The sequence below is a fragment of the Ostrinia nubilalis genome, chromosome 17 (genome assembly GCF_963855985.1).
Source record: "Ostrinia nubilalis chromosome 17, ilOstNubi1.1, whole genome shotgun sequence".
Classification (NCBI taxonomy): Eukaryota; Metazoa; Arthropoda; class Insecta; order Lepidoptera; family Crambidae; genus Ostrinia; species Ostrinia nubilalis.
In genome coordinates this window covers 11,947,585-11,968,148 of record NC_087104.1, presented here as the reverse complement: position 1 = coordinate 11,968,148, position 20,564 = coordinate 11,947,585, and the positions used below count along the sequence as shown (strand labels likewise).

General features: G+C 35.8%; 1 protein-coding gene and 1 long non-coding RNA gene across 2 annotated transcripts in view; both read left to right on the top strand.

The window, feature by feature from the left end:
• LOC135080264 (hemicentin-2-like) overlaps window positions 1–20,564 on the top strand; it is a gene marked incomplete at its 3' end in the record, with an annotated part of 312,023 nt that overhangs the window by 229,134 nt on the left and 62,325 nt on the right. The window lies entirely within an intron of this gene.
• LOC135079749 (uncharacterized) lies at window positions 19,512–20,458 on the top strand. The gene is made up of 3 exons (XR_010258888.1): window positions 19,512–19,585; window positions 19,674–19,901; window positions 20,219–20,458. It is a non-coding gene; the product is annotated as an uncharacterized LOC135079749 (long non-coding RNA).

Genomic DNA, 20,564 nt, shown 5'->3' with positions numbered 1-20,564 from the left:
TAACAATAACTGTGGGTCTAGACAAAGTGCAAATTATAATCGCAAACCAGTCGAAAAGTGGTCGAAAAGCCCCTTTTTTGTATGGAGTTTTGACGGATTCGATTTTCGATTCGATCAAAAAGTGCGTTTTGTCTAAGGGGGCTGGTGTTTTTGTATGGAGTTTGACAGATTTTTGACCTTTGATAAAGTTAAGGTAAGATGGTGCAACTCAGCCTTAAAAATCCGATAACAATCTATCAAGAAATTAGGAAATAAAGAAAAGAAGACAAAGTGAATGATCGCCGCTGTGGAAATCCTTTGTCCAGCTGTGGACGTCATTTAGCTGAAACGATGATGACGACGAAATCGGACATTTACAGACGACAACATATAAACACATTAATCTAGACAAAGGTACTAGCGCTTAACTCAGTCAGTGGCTGAGGTATGGGAGCGACAAGGGAGGGGTGACATTGACATAATAGACAATTTGACACCATACCCCAATAATTCAAAAACCACAACTTTTTTAAAAAGACCCTTCATACTGGTCTTAAAAACATAATTAATTTTAAATTACCTGTAAATTACGATTTTTGTTCGCATTGTAATTGAAAAAAAGTAGTTTAATTGAGTTGAAAAAATAGTGACGTCACTTGCTTGTAGTGCCATACAAAATCTATGGGAGAGTTTCGTTTTGACAGTTTTAAAAAGTACGTCAATTGATTGGTGGTGTCAACATAATGTCTATATTTATGACGTGATATAGCATACCATCTGAAAGCATATCTGAAGTCTCGCTGACGTTTGACGTATCAAAAAAACCATCCAGTAATATGTGTGATTTTGCAAAAATAACTGTAATCTCAATCTTCTGTCGACTTTACTTACAAAGAATAATGTAAATATTTCATTGCATTTTAAACCTAGCTTCAAAGATTTAAAGACACGTTGTTTACATTCGTTTTGCGTGACTGTACATGAGTGTACTTAAGTATTTAGGTTTTGTTTGCCGTTCGTGCTTACGAATTCTTGTAGACGCAGAGTAAAGTTTTCTAATAGAGACCTTTGCACAGTAATTTTATTAGTTCAATAAATTTTAAGAACTTTTTAAATTTTAATTGTCATACAAAAATCTGATTTTATAAATTTTATTTTGTATGAACAATGAACATTTAAAAAATTAAAACCATACCATTTATATGCAAATTATGTTAACATGGGCTAGTGTCGGCTCATATACCCATTTACCTAACACTCTGTATACGACTAGCGACCGCCTGCGCCTTCGTACGCGTGGACCCCGTTTTACCCCCTTAGGGGTTGAATTTTGCAAAATCGCGTCTTAGTGAGCACCTACGTTCTAAACGTCTACCTACGCTGAGTACCATGCAACATTTGAGACTCCTAGCACTTGTAATTTCTAAGATTTCGTGATGAGTGAGTGAGTTATATTATACTTAACTACCGCTGCTACAAACAAATAATATACAATATAAGAAAAGTGTTATATTAGGTAAAGTTTTAATGACAATAAATCAATTTGTACAAATGTAAAATGTCAAAAATAGCTCTTAACTTAATTAATTCCAAAAACAGTATCGTTTTTTGTTGACCGTACAAGTAAGTGGATTTGAACTTCAACTGTTTACAAAAGAAAGTTTGGGAGTAAACAGCGACGAGTGTGTTTTGTCAGGCCTGGCTCACTCCGCGCGGTACATCCGATAATTACCTACAGCGAAGCGCCCCGCCGCACAGTGGTCCCGATTTAATAAAACATGGACATTGATGCTAGAGGCACGAAAATTTTTTTGATGGTTACTGCTATGATAACTAATAAGGCAAAAAAATATTACAATCCTACGACGTCTATTTCGTAGTAAAAAAAAATATGTACATATTTTTTGTATGGAAGAAATTACGTTTCTGTCAATTTTTCGAAATTCTTTAACGATGTCAAGATGCCGATCACACATGTTATAAAACAAGTGATTCTGAGTATTTCATGCGAAGATACTTGTCACTTATCTCTGCGTACTTTTGAGTTATCGAGGGTTGAAAAATCGATTTTATTATATTAACACCTTTGCTGCGGCAGTAACTTTCTAATACTTTCCATTCCTTCGGTACAAGGTCAGTAAACCTGGTATTAAAACTTACATTGTGGCGGCACAAGGCTTAAAGACCTTGTAATATTTAAGACATATTAATTTTATTTTTGGCTTCATGTTAATAGATATTGTGTTTTTTTTCTTTGAATATTAATAATAATGCATTTATTGACATACACCTGAAGGCGTTCGTGAATAACTTGTTTAGTATAAAAATTATAGCTATATTCAAAATACAAGGCTTATGCACCCTGTGCCGCACTGAAGTAGGGAAGTCTGGTGGGTATTCTAGGGATGTGAAATACAAATATCGATAGTTTAAATTAAGTTTTAATAAAAATTTAAAAAAGTAACAAACAAAGATGTTTTAATAATTTAGTCTAAATATTTTACAAATAAAACATACGTGAATAAATACTTAAATAAGCTATATTTAAAGAAAACATATTATTTATTAACATTTAGTTACAATTTCAAATGTTTGTCACGAAAAACATTACTTAAATTAGCAATAAATCGTGTAGCAAATTAAATTATAATCAATTTTGCAGTTTTGATTTTGTTTGTTTCTCTTGACGCCATGTCGACATGTGCGTTTCTTACGAATGCGAGGCAACACTGGCTGCACGAAGCTAGCGTGGGGTGCGGTACCAGGTGCGCAGGGTACAAGGTGCTTCGACCTGGTTTCGCATTGTGAAGACATTTTATTACTTCCGTGCGGTACCAGGTCTAAAAACCTGGTATTAAGGTAGGTACATCATTACATTCTATTTTAAGAATACATCATAGATATATATTCATCACTTTCCTACACCGGACCCAATTGAAGTTATGCCTTTCGCACGACAAGGAAGACTACAATTTTCTTAGCCGCACGGTAAGCGAGACGTACACAAGGTCTATAGACCTGGTTTCGCACTCAACGTGTTAAATATTTCCACGAAAAATTGCCAGAATTACAATATGGTGTATAAGGGACACTTTTGATGACACATAACAACGACTCGCACTCGCGCGCGCTCGTATGCATCAACTTTTACTAAAAAAAAAAAAAAATAAGGGAAATTCTTAATACAACGTTGTATGTATAGGTCCGCTGGCCGTCAAAAAGTAGCTTATACGAGAGGTTGCCCAATTTACAATATGTCCATCATTGATAACTCACACAAATATCGTCTCTCTCTGAAGGATAACAAGTTTTTTTTGTTTCCAGAAGCTCTTGATAGGATGGAAGCCCATAAATACTCTCTGAAGCGAGAATGAATCTCAAATTGCGATATTGCCATTTTGACAAATTACATGATGTAACTAGTGCTAACGTTTATCTTCAGGTAGACACAGTTTTAAGTTAAAAGATTGTCTACTATTTCACACTGTTCTTCGTTTTGGAACAGTTCTTTGATTATAGGTAGTCGCTAATTTCGTTTTGTTAGACTCTTTCAGTTTAGCACATAAAGCGTAAACTAATTCCTCCTCAGAATGATCTAAAAGTGTTAGAGAGCGCCTCTTCTTCTGCAGAAGAAGAATTTTGCATAAATCTTCAAAAGGTTTTTTATTTATACTAAAAGTCGATGGTTGCACATCTACTTCCGCAGTCTCATCAACTGGAGCGTCTTCCTCAGTATTAACGTTGTCTATGCGTTGTGTTAACTCGGTAAAAAACATTGTTTAAATCTATATTTTTACAATTCGGCCAGACAATTTCAGAGTCTAGCCAATGCGAATTCTGGTGCAAAAATGTCTTTTGGGCTCTGCTAGAAGCAGACCATATCTTCTTTGATATATTTCTTGTAAAATTACGACTTAATGATTTGATAATTACTCAAATCTTAGGAAGACAATTCAATGCCAATACGTTCGTCATTTTAGTCTGAAATGGTCTGGCCGAAATGTAAAAATATAGATTTAAAAAATGTTTTTTACCGAGTTAACACAACGCATAGACAACGTTAACACCGAGGAAGACGTTCCAGTTGATGAGACTGCGGAAGTAGATGTGCAACCATCGACTTCTGGTATAAATAAAAAACCTTTTGAAGATTTATGCAAAATTCTTCTTCTGCAGAAGAAGAGGCGCTCTCTAACACTTTTAGATCATTCTGAGGAGGAATTAGTTTACGCTTTATGTGCTAAACTGAAAGAGTCTAACAAAACGAAATTAGCGACTACCTATAATCAAATAACTGTTCCAAAACGAAAAACAGTGTGAAATAGTAGACAATCTTTTAACTTAAAACTGTGTCTACCTGAAGATAAACGTTAGCGCTAGTTACATCATGTAATTTGTCAAAATGGCAATATCGCAATTTGAGATTCATTCTCACTTCAGAGAGTATTTATGAGCTTCCATCCTATCAAAAGCTTCTGGAAACAAAAAAAACTTGTTATCCTTCAGAGAGAGATGATATTTGTGTGAGTTATCAATGATGGACATATTGTAAATTGGGCAACCTCTCGTATAAGCTACTTTTTGACGGCCAGCGGACCTATACATACAACGTTGTATTAAGTATTTCCCTTAATTTTTTATTTTATTTTATTAAAAGCTGATGCATACGAGCGCGCGCGAGTGCGAGTCGTTGTTATGTGTAATCAAAGGTGTCCCTTATACACCATATTGTAATTATGGCAATTTTTCGTGGAAATATTTAATATAAAAAAATCGATTTTTCAACCCTCGATAACTCAAAAGTACGCAGAGATAAGTGACAAGTATCTTCGCATGAAATACTCAGAATCACTTGTTTTATAACATGTGTGATCGGCATCTTGACATCGTTTAAGAATTTCGAAAAATTTACAGAAACGTAATTTCTTCCATACAAAAAATATCTATATATTTTTTTTTACTACGAAATAGACGTCGTAGGATTGTAATATTTTTTTGCCTTATTAGTTATCATAGCAGTAACCATCAAAAAAAATTTCGTGCTTCTAGCATCAATGTCCATGTTTTATTAAATCGGGACCACCGTGCGCCGGCGGGTATTATATCAGTCGAGTGTCACGCGCGCGCTCGTCAGGACGCTGGCGTGCGTTGTAGTATGATTATAATTCTATGATCGAAGTATTATTTAAAAATGGACATAAAGAGAAAGAAATATTGTGCGGCGTTCGGGTGTTAAAATTCGAAAAGAAATCTACCGGATTTATCTTTTTTTTTCGCTTCCCAAAGATGCTGAAAGGTATGTTGGCCATGTAGGTAATCAATAATTCTTAGGATAGTATAGGAACCTAACCTACCATGACTACTGCTCAGAATTCGTTCGTTCGTTTCAGCCAAATGACGTCCACTGCTGGACAAAGGCCTCTCCCAAGGTTTTCCATAATGAATGCATAGGTACTTACCTACATACGTACCTCATTACAAATAAGTAGATTAATTATTTTTTCACTAGACAGCAACCCTAACAGTGTAAGAAGAGTTCAGAGGCACGCGATAGAAAGAGACAAAACTTGTAGGTGAATAAAATTGTAGGTACGTAGTGCTGTGCGAGCTGAATTCCACTGTATCGCGTCGTAGCAAGACTCGCATTTATTTAAATCGTCTTGCGGAGTAATCCTTCTGTACCTGTACTATTACTTACTAGCTTTCCGCCCGCGGCTTCGCCCGCGTGGAATTTTGTCTGTCACAGAAAAACTTTATCGCGCGCGTCCCTGTTTCAAAAACCGGGATAAAAACTATCCTATGTTCTTTCCCGGGACTCAAACTATCTCTATGCCAAATTTCATCAAAATCGGTTGCGAGGTTTAAGCGGGAAAGCGTAACAGACAGACAGACAGACAGACAGACAGACAGACAGACAGACAGACAGACAGACAGAGTTACTTTCGCATTTATAATATTAGTTGGGATTCTGTGGTTTTGTTTTGTGTTACACAAAATGGCGGGACTCGGTGACGTAGGCGCGAGGACAGATTAAATAATGTAAAAAGATTAACGTGATTGGATTAGTGACAAAAGTTAAGTAACTTATTCCGACTTTTACGTACCTATTAATTAAAAAAATTCATTTACAAACTCGGTACTTATTAGTTATTTTAATTTTACAACGAATAGAAATTTTAAATTTTACTATTTGATCAGATCAATTTTTCAGTGCTATTTGAGAATTTTAGTTTATTTTAGACTTGAATTAATTTCCTGATACCACTGAAAATTATGCTTACACAAAGTATCATATTACATAGGTAAGTACTTAGGTATGTCTGCCTGAGAACTGAATCCAAATCAGTCGAAAGTAGAGCCATTAGAGCAAAAGCTAAGGCCGGGAAAAAAACAAATGAAGCACAGCGCCATTTTTTATCCAAAGTAAAAGAATTGATACTTTAATTGCTTGGTGGGTTTGTTTTTGCACTAAACATACATACGTATTCACAAACGATGCTTGCTAAAGTGAAGCAGCAACGCTATCCGAAGTAGAACGCACAGCGTTGAATAGAGCTCTGTGATTGGTTCGCGTGTGTCACTCCACCATTCAAGTATTGTCTATAATTAGGTTTTTGGGACCCTGTGCGTCCACGCGCACTGTGTGTTATACACTACTCCATTTAATCCTTTCAAGTGTATTACTGCATCCACAGATAGATCATGTCAAAGCAATCAATGCAGATGGGTGATTAACCTAATTAGGAATTACAATTATCACTACTGACCTAGTAGTTCCCAAAGCTCGATAAAGCTGAGAACACATCGCGGGAGCTAAGCCACTAACGTATCAATGCGAGAAAAATATGGGAAATCTTTTTTCATAACCGTAAGTCGATTATGAAAAAAGGTTTTCCATACTTTTCATCAAGGCGAAGCCTTGCCGGCGCGGCACGTAATTTAGCTGTGCGAAGCGGAGATGAAAAGTGTAACTAATGAAATCTGAATGGTTATTCAAAAAATTTCTCCGCTACGCTCCGCTCTACTCCACCTTGCTGGAAACCTGGCCTTACTGAAAAACTTACATAGATTACATACGTTCTACTCCTACTAATATTACATTATGTGAAATGTACTTATATTACCTACTTTATGAAGATGGAAGGATCAATGGTTGTTATTTCACGTAAAAACCACTTAACATTTACAATGTTCTTGTTCAAACATCAGAACAACGGCGATGCCACGGGAAAATCTAGCAAGCTATAATAGAAATTAAAATGATTTAATAAGCAAAAATTTGCGAAAATATGGCACTGACTTACTAAGAAACATCTTAGATAACACTGATAGAAGAATAAGGAGGAGAACTTTTGTAACAGAAGCTATACCTATTAGTAGTGTGACCATACCTTTAGTGCGGACGTCACACTGTGGTCACACGTTGCGCCAGAGAATACCCTGATGACGTCACACCACAAGGCTTTGAATGTGCCTTCTATGTAATAGAATGTACATCAATTAGCTGTCTACGTCTAAGTTCCCTCCTAAAACAATGCCTGAATTTAATGAAGTATTTGACCTTTACGATAATAATTATTTAGAAAAAGCTTCGGTATTTGACTTAATCTGAAAGCAGAGAAACTGAATCCACTTGTGGACACTGTGGCTGCGCTGGACACACAATCAAGGAATGCTCAAAATTACTAGCACCTTCGACCTGTGCCACGTGCCGGCGCTTCAATAAACCAAGCCAGCACAATACGGGAGCAGAGAGCTGCCCTGCAAGAAAAATTGCTGAAGCAAGATACATGAGCTCAATTGATTATGAGGGCGCATAGGGCGCCGCAAAGGCCGTTTACTTAACGCAGTCCAAAGATGTGCAATTACACTCTTAGGAATATTTAGTTATGTGACTCGCGATCGTATTATTTGTTTACACACAGAAACTATTTCAATTGTAATAATTATTTATTTTAAGAGTAGGTCAATGTAAAAATAATGCTTAGTAAGTAAGTAGTTAAGTATAGCAGTAAATGTAACCTACTTATTCTGAGTTTGATAATCTATTCCAATATTGTATAGTCAGCACTTTTTAAACAAATACCTAAGATACAGGCAATAAATTTTGCTTAGTTTAGGTATCATTAATTACTTACGCACACTAACCTTAATTTTATCGAAACCAAACTTGTACGTGTTTAGGCTAAGTTTTTATACAGTAATAAATTTATTCTTATTCTTATTCTTATTCTTAATCTACGTTAGCATATTTGCCGAGAATCTCAGAAATTATCGTTCAGGCTAAATAAATATTATAAGGCCTATTTATTTATAGGAATTCATTATGCCTAAATGAGAAACTTCGTGCCTATTTATTTTGTACTAGCGGCCGCCTGCGACTTCGTACGCGTGGATCCCGTTTTACCCCCTTCATCTATCTTACGCGGTTTAGTTTCATACAAATGTTTTTTCCCGCTAACTCCCGTTCCCGTGGGAATTTAGCAATATCCTGTTGTAACTAAGCTTTAAGTTTACTAAGGTACCTGCATGCCAAATTTCAAGCGTGTAACTTAAGCGGTTTAGATTTTTCATAAAAAGTATTGCTAATTCCTAAGTATACTACCTATAACCTGCCCAGTAGTTAGAGTAGTTTATGTTTCTATAAGGAACATTGACCTCTCTACAGATTTATTATAAGTATAGATTGTACAGCGGTTTTTCAGAATTATTTTAGATTTATTGTTAAGATTTTTCAGGATACATTTTCCAGCTACCATTAAACAGAAAATCTCACTATTTTAGCGATTACTTAAACAAAAGAAGTACAAAATTATTGATCTTCAATTTTATTGTTATCAAACGAAACTATTTTACGTCATTGACCTGGGTAAGTAACGATTGCATTTTGTTTTTCGTTGCGAGTCGTCTTAAAAAACAAATGACACTCGATTCAATTCTTCTGATATCGGCTGCATCGATGTGCCCATAGTACTTATCGATTCGCCCAACGTATCGATTCGGCCAGCGAAAAAGTTTAAAAAAGATACAAGTTCTACGCCTCTCATCTCCACTACCACTCAAAAAGAAAACTTAGTCATCGAAATTGAATCGAGACATTCCTCGAATCAAATAATGGCTGACAATTGAATTCGAGCACTTTGTCCGTTCCCGGGGGTAGCGTTGGGACGAGTTGTATCGAGTACAGGATTTGTAATACTCGATTGTTGTTGCAGGCTTTTGTGATGTCCCGAATTGTATTTATTTTAGAGATTAAACTTAGTTCCAAACTTCAAGTAAAGAGACCTTTTATGTTCTCGAAAATAGCTTCAAAATTAAGATGAACATATGAATTGGTAGGATAATAATACTAATAGATTAGTGATAAGTCTTAGTCTGAACATAATATTTCAGAAACATTTAATTTTAATTTGATGAATTTTAATAGGTACCTACTTAAAAACTTCTCTGAATCTGAAATAAAGGACTATTTCATGTAGGCTTATTTTTCTACCGGCAACCATTCCACAAGTTTTATTTATTTTAAAAAACTAAAATTTCTATCGACAGAGCCCATCACTATTGTTCTAGTAATTCCCAATTCGTCTTTCACAACACTTTCCCGAAATAATCTGAAATGTAATTTAACTGATACAATTATAATATTGCGAAAAAGGTTTGGATTTGCATATTTTCTATCACTTGTAAAATTGTTCTGGATAAAAATAATATTTTAACATCAAGTGGAAGAAGAGATTTTTTGGTATTTACCACTGTTAAACGGATTATCCACATCATCATCGCCATCATCATTTAAGCCGTCTATCATGGCAGTACACTTCTGGACGAAACTTTTTGTATCCACTACGAGGAAACTCTTGGCCTGCATCTTACAGACCGAAAGTGGAAACGAGCTTTCACCGAAGCTTTTTTTTTTATCCACTACGAGGAAGCTCTTGGCCTGCATCTTACAGGCCGAAAGTGGAAACGAGCTTTCACCCAAGAATAAGGCTGAGTTTGACCACCTAACTTTGACCGTAACTATAAACGGCAATCGGTGATTTTTGTATGAAGTCTGACAGATTTTTGACATTTTTTACAGTCAAAGTAAGATAGTGCAACCCAGCTTAAACCACTGATTTGTAACAATTTATTAATACACGTTTTATGAATAAAACACTGGACGCACAGTGATCAAAATTAGCTCTAAATCTATGACGTCATTTTGCAGATAAACACCGATAACAGTGATGGTTTAGTCAGCGCTGAATATGACGTTACTTGCAAGTAGCTCTGTCATCGGCAGCTTCAACTTACGACTTGACTACGTTTCTCGACTGGCGTGTGTTTACTCGCGTGTCTACGTCATATGCAAGACGCCATGTTGCCCAAGATAATAATATCAGTTTGGATCCAGTTGAATTGGATTTGAAATTTATAGATTTCTAGACTTGATCATTCACTAAATAAGTTATCCTCTCTCTGGGTTATCTGGAAGCGATCGCTTTCTAGCAACAAGACCGCCAAAATTGTTAGATTTTAATTAAGTAAAAAAGTGTTTATTTCTTAAAGATGTAAAATACATTTTGAAAATGATTTTGATTTTCTACTTCATTAATTAAGTTTAGTGTTTTGTGTGGTGTCCAATAATATGTAGGTACCTATCTATCAATCTACGTAATCGAATGCAGTTTTGATAATCTGAGAAAATAAGATATTTTAATTTCTGCAATAATATGGCGTCTAACATAGTGTGTAGGAGAATATTAAGCCGCAAACTTTATTGTAACAACATACACCGTATAAACCTACTGAAAGATAAATAACAACTCCCAAAAAACTCATGTACCGAAAATTATACCTTCCAAACTTCTTGTTATAAATTGTTTACCTCTGCTCACGACACTTACCATCAAAACTTTGTACAAATAAATCCCCGCTCCTGAGCGTTTAAAACTTGATCCTCCCTAAATCAATGTGGGACCGCAATTTTTCTCCGTTACACCCGGTTCTAAGCAAGTAATAAACTTAGAAAAACAGAGTATACACCCGAAAATTGTCGTGCGCGTAAGTGTAGCGTCCGTTTCGAAGATAGATAGCCTAGCTTTTTAGGGTTCCGTAGTCCTGACAAGGAACCCTTATAGTTTCGATATGTCTGTCTGTCTGTCCGAGGTTTTGCTTGGAAACTATTGGCACTAGAGAGCTGTAATTTTGTGGAGTATGTACATTAATCACGCCGATAAAACGGTGAAATAAAATTTTGAAAAAAAATTTTTTAGGGTAGCTCCCATACATGTAAAGTGGGGATCATTTTTTTTTCATCTTCTATCCCATTATGTGGGGTATCGTTGGATAGGTCTTTTAAAATGGATGAATTCTAAGACCATTTTTCCATTTAGGGAACTGTTTGCACAAGTAATAGTCATTTGACGCACGTATTATAATATTTCTTGACCAGTAAAAATCCTTAGAATAAAATATGAAAAGTGACTTTAGATGAAGTAATTGCTTGCTTCTGAAATATATTGTGTTAACACGGACTACTACGGAACCCTACACTGCGCGTGGCACGACACGCACTTGGCCAATTTTTTGTTTTTGCTGGCAAGGTTGTTTTCTTTTAATTAAGTGTGGGAAGATAATCGTAGACTTGTCCTAATTACTTTTTATTTATTTAGGTCTTTCTCGGATCTGTATCATCTACCTTCACGAATCGTCTGGTAAACGGATCGGATGCCTTGATTAAAGTAGCAGAGATCCTTTGAATAATTCTTTTAATTGAACAGTTCTTTGGTCTTTATGAAACGGTTTTTAATTAATCAGTGATTTGTGTTGAAGACCCAGGACCGAGGGGCCTTGAGACGAATTATAAGGAGGGCCGACCCCAAATAAAATGGGAATTTGCCAGGCAAAGAAGAAGAAAGTGATCTGTGTTGTTAAAATTTTAAAGCTTGTGTTATGAAGCGGATTCACGACAACAAACAAGTGTCAGATGGGGCTCGAACTACCAATCCTCGAATCGGCAACAATAGACAATTTGACACCATTTCCCAATAATTCGAAATCACAACTTTTCTAAAAAGATACTTCATTCTGGTCTTAAAAATTTAATTAATTTTAAATTACGTGTAAATTACGATTTTTGGTCGCATTGTAATTGAAAAAAGTAGTTTATTTGAGTTGACAAAATAGTGACGTCACTTGCTTGTAGTGCCATACAAAATCTATGGGAGAGTTTCGTTTTGACAGTTTTAAAAAGTACGTCAATTGATTGGTGGTGTCAACATGTCTATTTGTCTCTGACACCGTTGTGCTGTTTACACGTCAATCTTGATTGTGATTTTTTTTCTTGTTACAAAGATAGAAATACTTATCATTATCATACTTCAATTACTAACAAATTGAATTCTATTTATACATTTTCTCCGCTAATTCCATTCCGTCTTGAATTCAAGGCATACGGTCGAAAATGTTCTTTCGCTCTTAAATCTCAATCATAGGGCCGACGAATAAAACTTTTCCCCTTAACTCGGTTTAGGGCCGAAGTTTTATTTCTTTCCTCGTCGCAAGTTTTTATTTCATTGTCTCCATCCTAAACTGACCGGACTTGCTAATGCCGAGATAAATTTGGATTCCGCTTTTTATGACGTAATTAAAATGGATGACTGCCATAATCAAATGATTTAACTGATTACGTGCGTTAGTTTCTTTTTGACTATTTTCTTATTTTCACTCTCGTGGATTTATATCAAGTATCATTAAATATCATCCACACCTGAAAATAGTTTTAATAATATTTCCCGTTATACAACATTTCTCTTTAATGCTGCCACTTCTATTGGCTGTAGGATGTTGTTATTATAGCATAAAGCCTTCCTCGTTAATAGTTATCTAGCATAAAAATAATGTTTCTGTAGTTCCTGAGATTGATGCTTTCAAGAAAACAAACAAAAAATATCTTCAGCTTTATAATATTAGTATACTTAGATACAATAAAGTTTCATCAAAAAAGTCGTTCAGTAGTTTTTGCGTGAAAAAGCTATATCACAATCTTTCAATATTAAGATTTATAGGATGTTGATAAAATTCAGTACGGAAATGTTCATAAGACGTTGTGTTCATCAATCAAAGCATAAAACAGTTGTAAGTAGATTTAACCCCGTTCCGCCAAACTATGTCAAGCAAAAACCACTTAATTTCAAACGGCGTGTTATCACCGAACTTCTCGCTCACTATATTTCATCAATGTACACTGACGTTTAATATCTCAACATAATACATCACTCTTTGTACAGTTGTCACAAACTATGCCGGTTCGCGTGACTCTCTAGACTATTTGTTTGGCTCTGCCAGGGGCGGATTTTGGGGCCCTTAACGAAGAGGGCCTGGAGGCAGCCATACCTACTTTGTTTTGTTTAGTCTAAGAAATCAAATTTATTTTAAAAATTGTTACTTTAACGCGTACACGGGACGCATTACAAGAAACGAAGACTGATTCCTAGATTTCGCCAATGTCACGTAAACAAGAAAGATTCCAGACAACAGTGCGAAAGTCAATGTGTCACGTCTTGATCAGTGCTTGAGCATACAAGACGTAGTACAGCTGTTAGAGCGGGTCAGCGCGGAAATCGAGGCCTTGCTCAAATCAATTAATTAATGTATGACAAGTATTAAAGAAGGTTAGTCCACCTATCAGTTCCTTACAAAAGTGTAGCATCAACTCGCACTAGACTGATTTGTTATGTGAAAAAATGTCGTACCTGCCTAGTTTGTCAGCATGGACTATACTATACACCCAGAAATCAGAGTCTCGTGGTCTCATACAAATGGAAAAAAAACAAAGTGGGACCTGAATACGGCTCTGTGCTCTACGTTATTTTGCGGAACCATTTTTGTAATGGTATTCTAACTGCATAGTATGTATTTTACGTATAGGCACGCCATGAAAATGACAGAGACAAAGGGGTCAATTTGTTTCGTTAAAAAATGATATACGGCACGGGGTATTTTACTGTAGTATATTTGACTGGCGTTATTAATATTTAACTATCAAGATCTACTTACATAGTAATATGAACAAAATTAAATATGTGTCAGACAAGATAATATTATTTTGTATTGTCAAGGCCTCTGTGGTCTCACCGCCTCTGTGGTCTAGTGGTAAGACCACCTGCTTCAGACGCAGAGGTCCCGGGTTCGATTCCCAGTGGGGGCAGATTTTTCTGTTCGGTTTGGTTGGTGGTAGGGCTTGTTCTAAGTCCGCCTGGCTAGCTACCACCGTCTTACCTAAGTCTGTCGCCATAACAACAATGTTAACAACATTTTTGTGTTCCGGCAGTTAGAGGTAAGATAGCCAGTTCCTCCGTGGTTGAGGATTCCGGGTGAAGCTCGCTTCCACCTTCGGCCTGATTGTCACTTACCATCAGATGAGATACAAGCTAAGAGCTTCCTCGTACTGGATAAAAAAAAGGTTTTCATTATAGTAGACTTTATTATTATTTTATGAACTGTGAGATTGTTTTTGGAGAGGATTCAGAGGATAACTATTTTTTTCCGCTAGGTACTTATTTACCATTTTCTAACACGCTAACCGAATTTTGTAGTCAACAAAAAACTGAACAACAAATTATTAGCCATGTTATTGAATGTGTTATTGAATGTTAGATGTTAACATTTCATTTTACTAAAAGCATAAACTACATGAAATATAATCACTATCACATAGCTTAAACTTAAATTATGCTAAGAAATCTTATAAGTCCTCTCTTACTTATCACTTCATAGAACTGACTAAGACATCCAAAGGCAGCTTATTTTGCTGGAATCTTGTGAATGGTATCTTGCTAATAACTTCGTACGTACTATTTGTATAACTCATGTTTCGGTCTAAGAGACTGAATTACTTGTTTATCGTTTATCTTCAACTAGAAATTAATTTCCATTTCAAGAAATTACAGCTACAGCTTTCCTCAACTAAAGAGGACAAGAATAAGAAATGCAAACACGTTTGCCATTTTGAAATTTCAAAATTCGAACATCTCTAAAAGCAAAATTATTTTTGTTAATATTTTTTTTTGCAGGAAGAAACAAAGGCATAATGCCATACAGCCAAATCAGAATTTGAGAAATGATGTTGCACTTTTGTTTTTATTTGTCTACTTTTAAGAGCGATAGAGGCTTTGCTTTTGTTTTTTATTTTATTTTTAAACATTGAAAAAGGGTTTTGACTCCGTCACTCATCTTAAAATGTTTTTTTAGATGTTTTGTTTGTAAATTCAGCCAGTATTTATCTTAAAGCGTCTTTAAGTTTCAACGTCAACGCACGTTCAAAGGACGAGCCAAAATGAAGACCCCAAGAGAACTCGCCCCAAGAATGTGGTACAGTTGACAAAGTATACATTCTAGTAACTATTCAATCTTACTCGCTTATAATAAAGTTCAAAGTCTGTCAAGTACATTCCTCTGTGGCCCTCAGGTAGGTATTTCGGTTTCGGTCAAAGTTTGCAACTACTAACAATTCTCGGTACAAACCGCTGTGATGGTACATGTATCTTGAAACTTGATATTTTGAAAGTAACTATAATGTGTTAGACATGTACCACACATAACTTACTATAACCTAAGTAAGTACAGTTGAGAGCATAATATACAGATCATATTAGTTGCAAAATTGCGCATAATACTTAATGGGTCGCGCGACCTGTCATTGGCCTTAGATGAAACGAAACGAATACAGAATTGGAATCTAACATGATTTATAACATAACTAGCTTTTTCCCGCGGCTTTATCCGCGTGAAATTTCGTTTGTCACAGATCGTCATAAATTATAGCCTATATGTTATTCTGGGTTATAAACAATAATACTGTAAAGTTTCATCAAAATCCGTTCAGTAGTTTTTGCGTGAAAGAGTAACAAACATCTAGACATCCAGACATCCAAACTTTCGCATTTATAATATTAGTAGGATATTAGTAGGATTTAACAACAATATTATCGCACATGTTGCCATAGCAGTTCGCTTTCCCACCGCAAGCAGAGTTGCGCACAAACACGTACCATCATCATCATCATTTCAGCCATAGGACGTCCACTGCTGAACATAGGCCTCCCCTAATGCTTTCCACGTTGCTGCACAAACACGTAACTGTGCTCAAACTATACTGCTTCAGGGCTTCATTTGGTTTCAGATGATTTGCTTAGAGAAGACGAGACTCTTGAAATACATAGTAGTTATGCCCTCTAAGAGTTAAAACAAATGTAATGTTTAGTACTTAATACACTTACAATAACTGATTCTGTGTTCTAATGGTACCACCTGTCTCATATCCAGAGGTCACGCGTTCAATTCCCAGTGAGGGAAAATTTTCCTGCTCAGTTTTGTTAGTAGGGTTTGTTCTATGCTTTTTGTATCTGGCTAGCTACCACCGTCTTCTTAGGCTGGGTTGCACCATCTCCCTTTAACTTTAACAAACGTCAAAAATCTTTCAAACTCCATACAATAATCATCGGTTATCGTTATAGTTACGGTTAAAAGTGGTGCAACTCAGCCTTAGTCTGTCGCCATATCGCCTGTCGGAGATAAGAACCAGTTTCTCCTTCAGTTGTCTCGAAGCACTGGTAGGGCCTAAAAGATAAGAAGACAATCTTTTTACTGTATTTGACGTTCATAAGAACCACCAGTGGTCAAAATGGAATAAAATATTTTTGATTTTTATTTTTTGATTGAGCCATTTACCTACTTTCCAGCAGGTGAGATGAAGAACAAGAGCTTTTCGTTTGTGGAAATAAATCAATTCGTATTAATAGATTTTCCTGTAGTATCTAGTAGTCTTTGTTCAACGATTGCTGTAGCAATTATATTTACTCTAATTCAGTTAGTTCAATAAAGGGAATAGGTTTGTAGTCGACACAACAAAAAGAAGAATAAAGGGAATAAATACGAAAGACCTGAAAAGTATCTCTAATAGAAAACTCAAAGTAACTACTAGTAAATTGATTCCTATTGTCAGGTTAACTGATAATACACATTAATTCCTAGAATCCGATGATCAATAGATCTTACAGTCTGATTGACATTAATCTAGGATCTTCTACAGATTGAATTGTGCCTTCACGTAGTCCTGTTTATAGATAGATACGTTAGTATTATTGTTAACGTATCCATTCAATTAGCGATTTACTCACGTCCGAAATACCGCAGTGTCTCAAGTCAAAAGTCTTCGACCAGTGATGGTATTTGGATCTGAAACGTGGTCGCTTCCTATGGGCCTCATAAAAAGTCTCAAGGTCACCCAAAGTGCGATAGAGCGGCCTATGCTCGGAGTTTCCCTGCGTGATCGAATCAGAAATGAGGAGATCCGCAGGAGAACCAAAGTAACCGACATAGCTCGCAGAATTGCTAAAATCAAGTGGCAGTGGGCGGGGCACATAGCTCGTTGAGTTCGTTGGGGCAGAAAAGTTCTCGAGTGGCGACCACGGGCTGGAGGACGTAGTGTGGGCAGGCCTACTAACTACTAGGTGGACCGACGATCTGGTAAAGGTCGCGGGAAGAGCCTGGATGCGGGTAGCGCAGGCCCGTTCATTGTGGAAAACCTTGGGGTAAACACTATGCGTCCCCCGCACTGTGAGACCTCATAGTAATGTTTGTGAATACAGTAGTAGACCACGTAAGTAACATTGCTAACGTATCCATCCAATTGTTAAGTATAGTGTATTGAATAGTAAATCAATCCTTTGTTCATAGCACAGTAAACTTGAATGCAGTAAGCTCATTTTCCCAGTTCAAACTTCTGAGTACGTGACAAGCATACCGTATTTCTTAACTTCAGTCGGCCTGAAGTTTTAACGTATTTATTAAAAATAACTTCTTTTAGCTTTTGTAGAGAGTTTTGTACAATAAAGAAATGAAAACTTTGCAGCGTTTCAAAAAGCTTATTTTTAGCAATTACTTTGGGTTTCTATTCGGTTATCTTTAGGATGTTTTTATCTTAAAATTCTTGTTATTTCTAAACTATGAAAAATACATTTGGTACGTGATCTAGTGACTCTCTCAAACCCGTCTGGCCAGAAGAAGATTCTAGGACTGAAGTAATTTCTATTACCTACTTATTACCTACGCCCGCGTGGAATTTTGTCTGTCACAGAAAAACAATATCGCGCGCGTATTTACTCACCGTTTAGACCTACCCTGGACTACGACAAACATTTTAAAACCAAAATCAGCTCAATCGGCCCAGCCGTTCTCGAGTTATAATCAGACTAACGAACATCAATTCATTTTTATTTATATTATAGATTATAGATTTACCAATATTTAACTTCCAATCTAAAAATCTGTCGTTTCTTCTAGTCGAATTGAGAAATCTGCTCAGAAAGTCCTCAGAATCTATTTAAAAGAAAAACTTTATAGGGGTCGGACACTAACTACTGACAGACAAATAAATGATTTATTTGCAAAACTTACTAACACAGTCAATTTGTAAAGTTGCAGCAAAAAAATAAATGAGAAAACAGCAGGAGATAAAGATAAGCATGTATAAAACAAAACTACTGTAGTATAGTTTTATTGTGCTCATATTGTGCTATAATTTAACTCCGACCGAGTGGTCAAAGCGGACACAATCGTTTGCACTGATTCTGTTAAATGCTTTCAATGTAAATAACTATCCACAGTTTGATGAGTTAATATCGACGACTGCTATATTAGTTAGATATTAACTGCTCTGCGCGGAATAATAGGGATGTTTTCTGGATAAAAAATTGTTAGTCCGTCAGTAAGATAACTAATCAAAATCAATGAAAAACAGATATAAAGCGTGCCAAAGCTCTATGCTCTGGTCACCAATACGCTGGACCGACCAAGTTAAATCAGCAGTGAGAGACGGCGTATGTGACTGCACCAGCATATGAAGAAGAAAGCTCTATGGTAAGATCTCGTGACGTCACTACGTTGCAAAAAGTGTAGCACGGCGTGACGTCACGCGCAACTTAAAGATACCATAACAAGTAATAACTTTGTAATTATACTTGTTTGATTGACAAATAAAAATATAAGTGTCCAATATAAAATTCAAGCATAGATTTAAATCAACTAAATAGTTGATTTCAGTTGTAATATAGTTGATTTCAGTTGTAACAACAAGACTAAACATTCTTTCTACTCTAATACTTCGCTATAACCTTCAGGTATCCTGCATGTCGATTCTATAAAATTCTAACAAAAACTCCCTTCACCCAACGATGTCCAGAGTCCCTTCACATAAGTTACAAAATGACCTTGATTCGGCATTCTGTAAACATTTCTCAGCGCGAGTGATGAGAAGTGAACAGTGAGGCGGCCTAGGGATTGACATACGCAACAAAAATGTTAGTCGAGTTTTTCGATTCAAGTTTTTTATTTAAAATATTGGGATTTTGGCACAAAACTTGAAGTCATTATTTATTTCTTTAACTTAAATGTCATAATCTGAACAAATTAAGGCAGATTTTACGTTAAAAACTAAAAATCTCTAATTCATAGCATATACATAATCTGTGCTCTTACAAACGAAACAAAATGTCAAATTTACTTGTTGATTGTTTACGTTTGCTGTTAATGATGTTTGAGATTGAGAAATTATCTTAAAGTAAGTATACATTTTTGTGTTTGTGAAAGTTTTATACGATATTTTTAAGTTACTTAAGTAATAATCTAATTAATTTAAAATGTTTCAGTCAAATGAGGCACGATCCTCTCACCCATCGTCAGTCCAAGTTGAAACTGTTCGAATTTATGTAAAAAAAAAAAGAAACCCTGGCTTAGCAAAGGGTTTCTTGAGATACACACCATTGAAGCCATTAAACAGAATAAAAATACCACATAACGAGGTTGGCAGCTTCAGTAGGAGGAACAAGCCGTGCGCTAAACATTATAAACATTACAAACAATGAACAAAGGCCAAGGTTAGTATCCGCTTATCAACATGGTTGACCCACTTAACATTCTTTAAAAGCAAACCACAAGATGTGCAACGAATGTTGGTTTTTAAGTGTGCTCGTTGGATTCATTAACCCCACCGAAATCGAAATTAAAAGAGTAATGCATGATTTTGTTCTAATTTTTTTTTATATTGTAAAGACCAGTCAGATATATAATTATTATATATAGATTGTTTCGGATATAGAAAACTTTATCTTGTATGGATGTTATGCCATGCACATACTTATGTCACAAATGCCATTAAAACTTAATACATTATTTTTCATACTGTCTTTTTCAGCATAACATTCCACAACTCCTCCACGTACTGTTACTCCATCGCCGTCTCAACAGCGATCGGAATACGCGACATTTACTGAGAGATTCCTGAGGGTGGTAGAACAACAGGACTTGCAGACATTGTGTGGAACGCAAAGCGGAAAGAGAAGAGACACTGACTGAAGCCCTGACTGAACTGGGAAAAGGATTGGAAGCTTTAGCAGAAGCTAATAAATGGATTAAAGATAAAATATTACTACAGCTTTATTTGTTTAATTTCTTTACTACATATTTCTATTACTGTGCCCCTCAGAAAGTAATGATAATTATTAGAGGTAGTCTTAATAATTATTTTAAATACGAAATAC